The 9,698-nt window shown below is 38.8% G+C and overlaps 1 protein-coding gene across 5 annotated transcripts in view; it reads left to right on the top strand.

Moving 5' to 3' along the window:
* Window positions 1–9,698, top strand: part of PPP2R2B (protein phosphatase 2 regulatory subunit Bbeta) — a 465,243-nt gene that overhangs the window by 121,342 nt on the left and 334,203 nt on the right. The gene's annotated exons all lie outside the window — the stretch shown is intronic.

Raw genomic sequence — 9,698 nt, forward strand, 5'->3', positions numbered from 1 at the left:
AGCTCCACATAGTTGTGGATCAGATAGGAGAATGAAGAGTGCAAGTCAAGAATTCAGGCAGAGGTTTTCCATTCATGGGATTTGATTGTACAGGACACAAAATTGTGCATGGACCTTGTAATAATAAATAGGAGTATTTTTGAACAACGAACATATGGAATTTTAATGCCAGAGAATTGGTTTAATTCAAGTTAATTAAAGTCTTTTTGTAAATCCTGAAAAACACATGCCATTTGCCTTTATACTGAGATCTAATGACTTTGTGGATACCTCTTTAGAGCCCACTTTCCCAGGACTCCTGAGAAGTTTGACTCTTGTCAATTAGAACCTGTCAAGTGACGAGATACAGGGACGGAACCCATAACCTCGTCCATGTAGAATAAATCAGAGTACCTGCACTCTGAGAGCAGACTCCTTTGATCCAATTCATCTCACATTGTTTTAAAAGAGAATATTTCTCTCAAGAATTATTCAACAAGCATTCATTGCATGACTTTATTTCCATAGATCTAACACTACTATGGGTTGGAGATACTCTGCAAGATGCTTATAGGTAAGGTGCTTATATGTATCTGGAAACAAAGAACTTAGTATTAGGGGACAATTTAAAGCATTGTATAACTGAATGATTTGCTCTAGTGACTTGCTGCTCAAAATGTGACCTCAGTACCAGTAACATTGGTGTCACCTGGTGCTTGTTAGACATGCAGACAGTTGGGCTCAAATGCAGAGCTACTGAATAGGTTCCTGCTATTTAATAAGATCTCTGGGTGATTTATGTTCACATTAAAGACTTAACAGTGGATTTTTGGATCCACGTTGAGGTGGATGCATTAGAATCACCTTGGAGGTTGTAATTATTTCCATTCCTACACTTCAACCCTAGTATATTATATTTTAGCTTAATGAGTAAGAGTATGAGCTCTTGGTGAAGACTGCCTAGGTTTCAGTTGTGGTTTGCCCCTCTCTAGATGCATTAACAGCCAAACAGTCCTACCTGACTGGGTATGTTGCCTCATCAGTGAAGGAGGGAAATAACTATTTGGTAGGGCTATTGGGAGATAAGGTATTTATCATGGTCTTGGTATATAGTAAGCAATTGAAGAAATGCTACCTATTCTTACTCTAATAGTGAAGTTTGGGAACCAATGCACAACGGAAATGTACTTGGTTTATTTTACTGATCAGAAAATAGGCCTCCTTGGGAAGAGCTGAGTGCGTAAAGGAAATACTCAGTAATTCCATCACCACCATATCCTCAACCTGTGTACATGGGTATGCATTTGGTGCATGTATTTTCCTGCAGCTATGAATTCTCTTTAATTTTCCAGAGGTACAAATGATCTACTATCTTAAAAACTGGCCCAGGCATCATTTCAACAGCGATCATTCCACATTAGCAGGGCAGTATCTTTACTAGAGGGTCCTAATATACTCAGGGGTCCTAGAGAATTAAAAAGAAAATTGCCTTCTAGAAGGAGTAAGTAGTTCCGAGGATGGAGAGAAATTGACCCCATGCTCCCTAAGTTGAAAAAAAAGTCCCTCTTGGTAAAACTAAATTATGTTATCTTTTCATCTTCAAGACATGCTTATATAGCATGGTATTTATAGGGAAAAGAAAATTACACATACACACATATTCTGATCAACCTCAGATAGCAACCAGTAGAGCATTCATACTCTAATTTAGAAATAATGGAGTCTATTATGTATGTGTATGTATATATACATATTATATATGTGTGTATAATAATATATTATATATAACATATATAATGACTAGTCCATTATTACTGGTTGATGCTATTTAACAAAGCTTCTTCAATTCTCTTGTAACACATCTACCTGCTTTCTGGCTTTGAAAGTCTTCTTAAAATACCCACATTTGTTTTTAGATGTGTGCATTCTTACATAGAAATTTGTCATTGGATGCTATTGTTGCATGTGGTAACTATTGTCTTTTAAGTTTCTTTTTAAGAGTTCAATGGGAATAGTAACTAATTCATAAGATTATTGTAAAATTATTGGAGCTCACTGCAATGGAGCTCACAGGCTAAGTGCTCCATAAATGGTGGTCATTATACCATATTCACTTCTTCACTAGTGGGATTCATTTCCTTCTGTCACTTCATCAAATTCAGTTTTGTATCACTGAATTTCATTTCATTATTTATATGACAAGTATTTGACCAGTTCAGATAATACTTTTGAATTCATTTTTGCCTCTCTCCATCTAAATAATGGGAAGTTCCCCTCAGTTCAAAGTAAAATCCTTGTTTCATGATCAGATGTGGCAACCCAGTTGAACTCCATGCTGACAGCTGGCTGTTTCCATTGTTCTCTGGATGATAAAACTATATACTTGGAAGCCTTGGTAACATTTTTGCAAATGACTTAGTGTATTGTCTTTTAGACCTATTATAAATTGCAAATATAAGTGTGTAAGTGTATGTGTGTGTATTTTTAATGTAACAGCTATAGGTCAGGTTAATGAAGGAAGTAAACACTTTATCAGAAGCCAATCCTGTGGATTTAGTCGTAATTAGTACTTTTATTCAGATGTGGATTCATGAGCATTTCTCATTATGTTTTCTAAGTTACAACACACTGATGTGTTTTGCTCAGTGGTAAGGCATATGATTTGGCATCAGTCATTTGGCTTTTGGCTTGTGAAGCAAGGGCTTTTAAATGATGTGGGGTTTTTTTATACATTTTACCTGTTAAATTCAGGTATGGCTATTTTTAAATCTTTGTGTCTGTATCCCCCAAACTTACTGTGATTATAGTCCCCCCCATCCCTTTTACTTATTATCTGCTGGTTCCTATTCATTTGCTATCATTGTGTCTCAAGTGTATAACAATTCAGGTCAGCCATTTTCTAAATAATGTGACTCACACACATAACAGCCAAGGTTAGTCACATAATCTCATTCCCTCACACTCCCTCCTGCCCTGGCCATAATTTACTACCAGTCCAGACAACACAGACTACTTATAACATTGTACCCTACAGAGCTCTTCATTTGCAAGCAAGGGAAACCAACTCTGGCTAACTTTAGCAAAACAGGACATTGTTGGCTGAACCTGGGTAGCTCAGCAAATGGGAGGTCTGGCTCAGCAAGGGCAGGAATCAGGGCAGCTCGGGATGTCTAGATATCTCTGTCATCTGGAAGCAGAATGAATCGGCCCCAACCTGAGTTTTTTCTTGTCCTTGCATTTCTCAGCTCAAGGTCCAAAGTCTTAAGAGAGAAAACCTGATTATCTTAGCTTGGATCACAGGCAGGACATCCTGACTGACAGTTTCGCTAAGATCATAGACAATGGTGGAGGATAATATTACCAGTCAAATGAATGAGTGAATGGATGCAGAAAAAAAGTCACTGCAAGCACTTTATGGTATTGTTTACCTGATTCATAATGACAAATGATTATTACAGAAAATGTATCCACCCAAAAGAAGGCTAAAAAGTCAAATCAAAAGGGCAGTACATCAAGATAGAGTTAATCCCTTCCTCCTTTGGGAAGATAATGAAGATCATAATATTTTCAGATTGTTCAGGTAGGCAGAATTTTATCTGTAGAACTTCAGAATTAGGAAGTGCTAAAGATGATAAATTTCAGTGACTCTAAAACACTGGGGTAGACCAGCTGTATTAAGTCACCACCTCTATTTTAAGAAAATAGAGGTTCCAGCATCCTGCACTCAGAAATAATGTGTTATTTAGGGGTGCCCAGGTGGCTGTTGGTTAAGCGTCTCACTCTTGATTTCAGCTCAGGTCATGATCTCATGGTTCATGAGATTGAGCCCTGTGTCAGTCTTTGCGCTGGCAGCTGAGAGCCTGCTAAATAGTCTCATTCTCCTCCCTCTCTTTCTGTCCCTCCCCACTCACTCTCTCTCTCTCTCTCTCTCTCTCTCTCAAAATAAATAAATAAACTTTTAAAAAGTGTGTTATTTAAATCTGGAGTTTATCTCCAAAAGTAAATTTGAAGGACTGCCAAGCTGCTAAGTGGAAACTCCAGAAAGAGGGCCATTTGCCTGGGCCTCACAATCATGAAGAATATCAAATTTATATGGTCGACCTTATTGCTACATGAAATTGTATGCTATCATAGAACTAGAGTGCCAGGAATGACAAATGACAGTAGTCACACTCTTAATGTTGCATCCAATACCACCTAAACATTTGGGCACTGAGAATAAAATATTTGTTATGTACCTGTTACTTACCAGGTACATGGCACACCTGTGTAGTAAGCTGTGTTGCACTAAAAGCATTAATTGGTTAGTTGTAAACATATGAAATATGTCATAACTTTGGGCACCCTCTTGACATATCTTCAAGCAAGAAGGCTGGTCTCTCTTGGCATCTGTGAGGTACATTCCTGATCTGTACAGGAGTACACACATCTCTGATGCTGTACCCAGTACTTAGAGCCCTCCTAGGGACACTGTGGACTGCCTAAACGACAATTCTTTGACTGCACATTTACTACCACCTGGGAGCTTTCAAAAAGTACCAATTCTTGGCATCACTGCAGACCAATTCAATCTGAACTGGGGATGGTCCCCAAATATCTCTTTTTCAAAGGCTTTCTAGGTGACTTATGTACTCTATAGCCAGGTTCAGATCACTATATTCAAAGTAAAAAAAAAATTATCACATACTTGAGAATCAGTGGAACAACTGTCAGGCCCTGAGTTCTCTCTTTGACAGCGGCACCAGGTAAGCTGTTCTCCGAGCACAGTTGTCCTGCTCCTGTCAAACATTAACAAACCCTAATCTGTGAGAATCCAGTACATGCTTCACCTCTACCATGCAGCCTTCCAGACCTAGCCAGGCAAAGATGACCATCCTGTCTTCTATTCCAGGATTCACCCATGGAGATCTATTACAAATGGAGATCCATAACCCCCAACTTGGTATTTCAGAAGTTTCAGGGATAAGGCCTGAGATACTGTGTCTTTAGTAAACTCCTTAGACAATTCTTATGTGCAGCCACTGTGGGACACATCACTCTCTGTCCCTCATGGTATGTGTACATACTTCTCTTATTACACATTCACTTAATTATAATGACGTATGTACCTTTCAGATTCATCTGCTAAGCCATGAGCTCCTTAAAGGCAAGAATGATATGTTAATCAATTTGGATTCCCAGAGCCTAGCATAATTCTCTCAATAGATGTTTTTGCACCAATTGAACAATATGAGCAGATCTCAAAACCTTTTCTTTAATTTTCTTTAATGTCTCATGATTTCTTACAGGGACACATGGATTTAAGAAAATAAAGTTATAAGGATTCAATGACTTTTTACCTTTTCTTTTCTACATAGTGTAAGCCTTCTTCTCACAGTTGGATTTATGTTTCTGAGTACCTATTTTATGCCAGGTACTATTAGACACTAGAAACAGAATAATAATAGCTAACATTTATTGAAAAATTGCCATGATAGATTAATGCATTTCATCTTCACAGCAACTGGGATATAGGAATTACTTTTGTCCTTAATTTTACAGATGAGGTGAGGCACAGAGAGGGTAGGTAATACACTTAAGTCACACACCATAGGAGATAATGGAACCAGTGTCTGAACACCATCTGAATCCAAACACAGTTTCTGAGCCTAATGGTGCTTCTTACTTTGAATGATGTATAAAGCATGGTCCCTGATCCTAAGGAACTCACAGCCTCATGGGAGAGACGGACAATGTCAGAACATAGTATCATAATATATTAAAGTTCTATGGAGGAAGGGAAAATGTTTATAAAAATAAAACTCAATAAAAACTCAAGAAGCTTTCATTTTTGCCTTGAGGCAAGTAGGGGAAACATAGTGAGGAAGACTTCATAGAGGTGACTTGGGTTGAACCATGAAAGATCATTAGTGGAATGTGGCCAAAGGGATGGATGCATGAGAATGCATGGTGTATGTGGACAGGCTGAGAATATTTATGGTGGATCCAGAGAAGGCAGTGGTAAATGGTGAGATGTGGAAGGGCACTATTGGCAGATAAAACAGCAAAGGTGTGCATAGCCATTAGAACTCTTACAGAAAGTGTGATTCAAACTGACTTAAGCAACAAGAGACTGTCTTGCCTCATTAAACGGGGTCACAGGATAGGGCTGGCCTTGAGCACAAGGGTATAAGACTTCAAACCATGCGCTTACGCATCTGGTAATTTTCTTATGGTCTCTCAACCTGGCTTCTGCCTCTTAGTTCCATTCCTGGCTGTGGCTCCAAAACATAATCATCTCCTGCTCAAAGTACCAAACTCACCAGCTAAGAGAGTCCACTTCTCCAACAGTTCAAGAAAACCTGCAGACATAAATTTCACTGACCCTGATTGATCAGATTTGAGTCATATGCTGGTCTCTGCCCTCCTTAACTCAATCACCAGAGGGTGGAATGCACAATTTATTTAGCCTTAGTCACATACTTCTCCTTTGGAAGTCATGCAGTAGTCATGAAGCATATGGGCACAGAAGACATATACCCCAAAGGAGAATTGGGGTATCATAGTCACAAGAAGAGGAACTTAGTGCTGAGTAGAAACATAACAAATGCCCACTAGAGTAGAAGTTCAGTTTTTGAGAGTCCCTGAATGTTCTCTGTAACCTAATCAAGGCTTTTTTGCATCTCATCTTGGAGTTTCTTTCTCAACCTCAGGCAGTGAGCTTTGTTTGGTCACTGGCCATGCAGAGACCTCTGTTTTCTTCTTTGGGGCCCAAACTGAGTTGAAAAGCAGGCTTCTGTTTCCCCTTCAGCTGTGAGGATGTTCACCATGGAACAAGATACAGGATCACAAACCATGCTTTGGACTTCCAGAGAAAGCCTCTCAGGCTCTCTCTGCTGAGTGTTTGCCAAATCTGCCTAATTAGACCACCCCCTCCCCACCTACCCAATCTCCATCCTATTGGCAGCCGCTTTCGAAGGGAAGTTCCCGAGACAGGAATTGTTTAGATGGAAACAATCCTTCTGTAATAGCCTTGGCCTCCTCTGGCATGAATTGAGCATTTACAGTAGTGAAGCCATGTTTTATTTATGTTATTTCCTCGAGACCTCTGGTTAGCTTCTCTATTTGCAGTGCAAATCAGAATAGAAAAGGTTTTATATATTCTACATACACTTCTCCTATACATCCACGTTCAGTGACAAGAGATTGCAATCTCTTGGCCTGGCAGTTCTAGTGTGATTTCAGATAATAAAAATACTCACCACTTACAGTTGTAACTTATGCAAATCGAGTCACAGTCTTCTGAAAAGCTGAGACTCAGCAGCAGACTTGGGGACTCAGAAAAGTAGCACCATTGATTAACACTGTCGTTTGAAGGGACAACTTCAGTGAGATACTCTAACTTACACCCCAGAACTCAGAATGGAACAGATAACCATGAATTCAAGCATCACTTAGCATGCAAGTTCTTGCTGGTGTTCCATTAGACTCAAATGGAAAAAAAAAATCAGAGCCACGTTTGAGGAAACAAACAAACAAACAAACAAAAAAGGACCTTGTCTGTCTGCATCTGGTACTGCCTGAAAGTGGAATGCTTATGTTTGCACTGGGGCAGTTGGACTATACTAGCTACTGGCTAATTATATTCCCTTTTGTGTAAGGCATTATTTAAGTAGCTACAGTTTGGGAAATGGAATATTAGGTGAGTCGCTTCATAGAATCCACATGAGTAAAACCTGTTAGCTCAAAAACTAATGCATTAGGATTAACAACCCAAATGTAAGAAATTCCACTCAGCCTTCTGGTCACCTGTGGCCACTGCATAATCCCAATATTTGTCATCGTGTGGTAGGAGTGGCCAGCAGCTATGACACGCTGGCCATGAGGCAGGTATCCGTAGTAACACTTTGTTATCCAAAAGACCTGACACAGGTATGTGTTAACTCCCTTTCTAGCCCTCAGCTCATTCTTGGAAACAATGGTTCTTCTTCCATATTGTCAGCAATATTTTTTCTCAAATTAGGTTGCCGTGCGTGATGATTTTCTGCTTTCAAAAATCAGACTCATGTGTCCATAATATAATACCATATTATCCATGATGACAGGGCTGAAAATGCCTGTCCCTACTCTGTTGTAAGTTTTGAGGAAAACAAATAGCTATTTTCGTTTCCCCTTTGCTCTCCTAGTGGGTGCACCCTGGAAACATAGCACTTAAACAGCAGTAACAGCCACTACAGGAACACAGTTCACCTGGTAACTGAAAGCTTCTGGGTTGCAGTGGGGACCAAGGTAATCCATACATTGGACTTGGACAGACCCAAGCAGCTCTTATAATTCAAACCATGAATTGTGGCCTAATTCTGGGGGAATTCACTGCTTTCCATGATAGAAATCTGTTTGGCAGAGGAGAAATGTTTGTTTTAAAATGAAATTCATTTGGTTAATAATTACCCACTCAGTTAGGTTGCTTTCTACAGTTCTGTAAATAAAATTTCCTGCATTGCCTTTCCCAGTGATGGATGAAAAGTGGATTTAGCTTTTGAGGAATGGAAAAGTGGATTTAGCTTTTGAGGAATGGATCCTGAGAATATAGCCAAGTCCTCATTTCCCTGTTGGTAATAGTTGCATCTAATGTCTTCTGGCTATTTTTCCTCCTGAATAATTACATGATGCAGCACACAGAAAGCACCAAAGAGGCATTCATCAGGAGTTGGAGAGATTCAACATGGGTCACTAAGGTGCCATATGTTGGCCTAATTTAAAAAGAAATTCTACAAACTGTGGCCAACATATATTAGAAGTCAGGATGTCTATCTGGGTAATTAGGTATCTGCAAATCCTAAGTTGTCCGTTAGAACGTGTCTGTCAGATAGTCGAAGCAGCAAGTTACACAAGGGACACATTTGGTTAAATAACAGAAGTTGATCTGATCACCAATTTGCAGTACCTTTTAAATGAAAGCAAAACATTGGGCTCCTCTGAGAAACCATATCAGACGTATGTGGTTTTTTTCTCCATATCCCTCCAGATCCCTCTTTTTTTCACAGTATTTTACCTTTTATTATATAAATGTATGTAATACTCTTTAAATATAATAAATACCCTTTATATATGTACATAGTTTTTATATGGTATATCTTTTTTTATTAGATATAGATATAGATATAGATATATAGTTTTTAAATGTTGACTACCAAGGTTGGAGGGAAAGCAGGGAAGAAAGGTTGAAAATAAAATTTTACTGATAATATCAGCTTTTTTAGGTGTCATCAGCTTGAAATAAATAGAGCTCTTAGACCGCCTACACAGCCTTCTTGCTTATGTGAATATTCTTCCATTTTTTTACCCTTAAATCACAGGACACAATTCTGCTTTCTCAGGAGATACAGTGAGTTTCAATCAAACTATGTAAGAACCCAACTGAATAAGATCTAGTACAGGTCAATCACTGTAATAATGTGGAAAGGCTAAGAATACTGCTTTATTTAAGCTTATTATTTCTTTAAACCTTTCAAATCATTAGGAGTTTGTCTGGGTTGCATAATTTAATAATGAAAAGAAAATAGGATTGTGAAACCCACTTTTCTCTCCCCATCTCTCTCTCTCTTTCTCTCTGATCCACAGCTTGAAAATACCTTTTCAGTCCCTTCTCTTCAATTAATGAAATAGTTTCCCAACCTACTCCCATCCTGCCTGGAGACACCATTGCCATGGTTACCTGGATACCTGTTCTCAAAGAA

Source organism: Panthera onca, chromosome A1 (genome assembly GCF_046562875.1).
Source record: "Panthera onca isolate mPanOnc1 chromosome A1, mPanOnc1 haplotype 2, whole genome shotgun sequence".
NCBI classification, from domain to species: Eukaryota; Metazoa; Chordata; class Mammalia; order Carnivora; family Felidae; genus Panthera; species Panthera onca.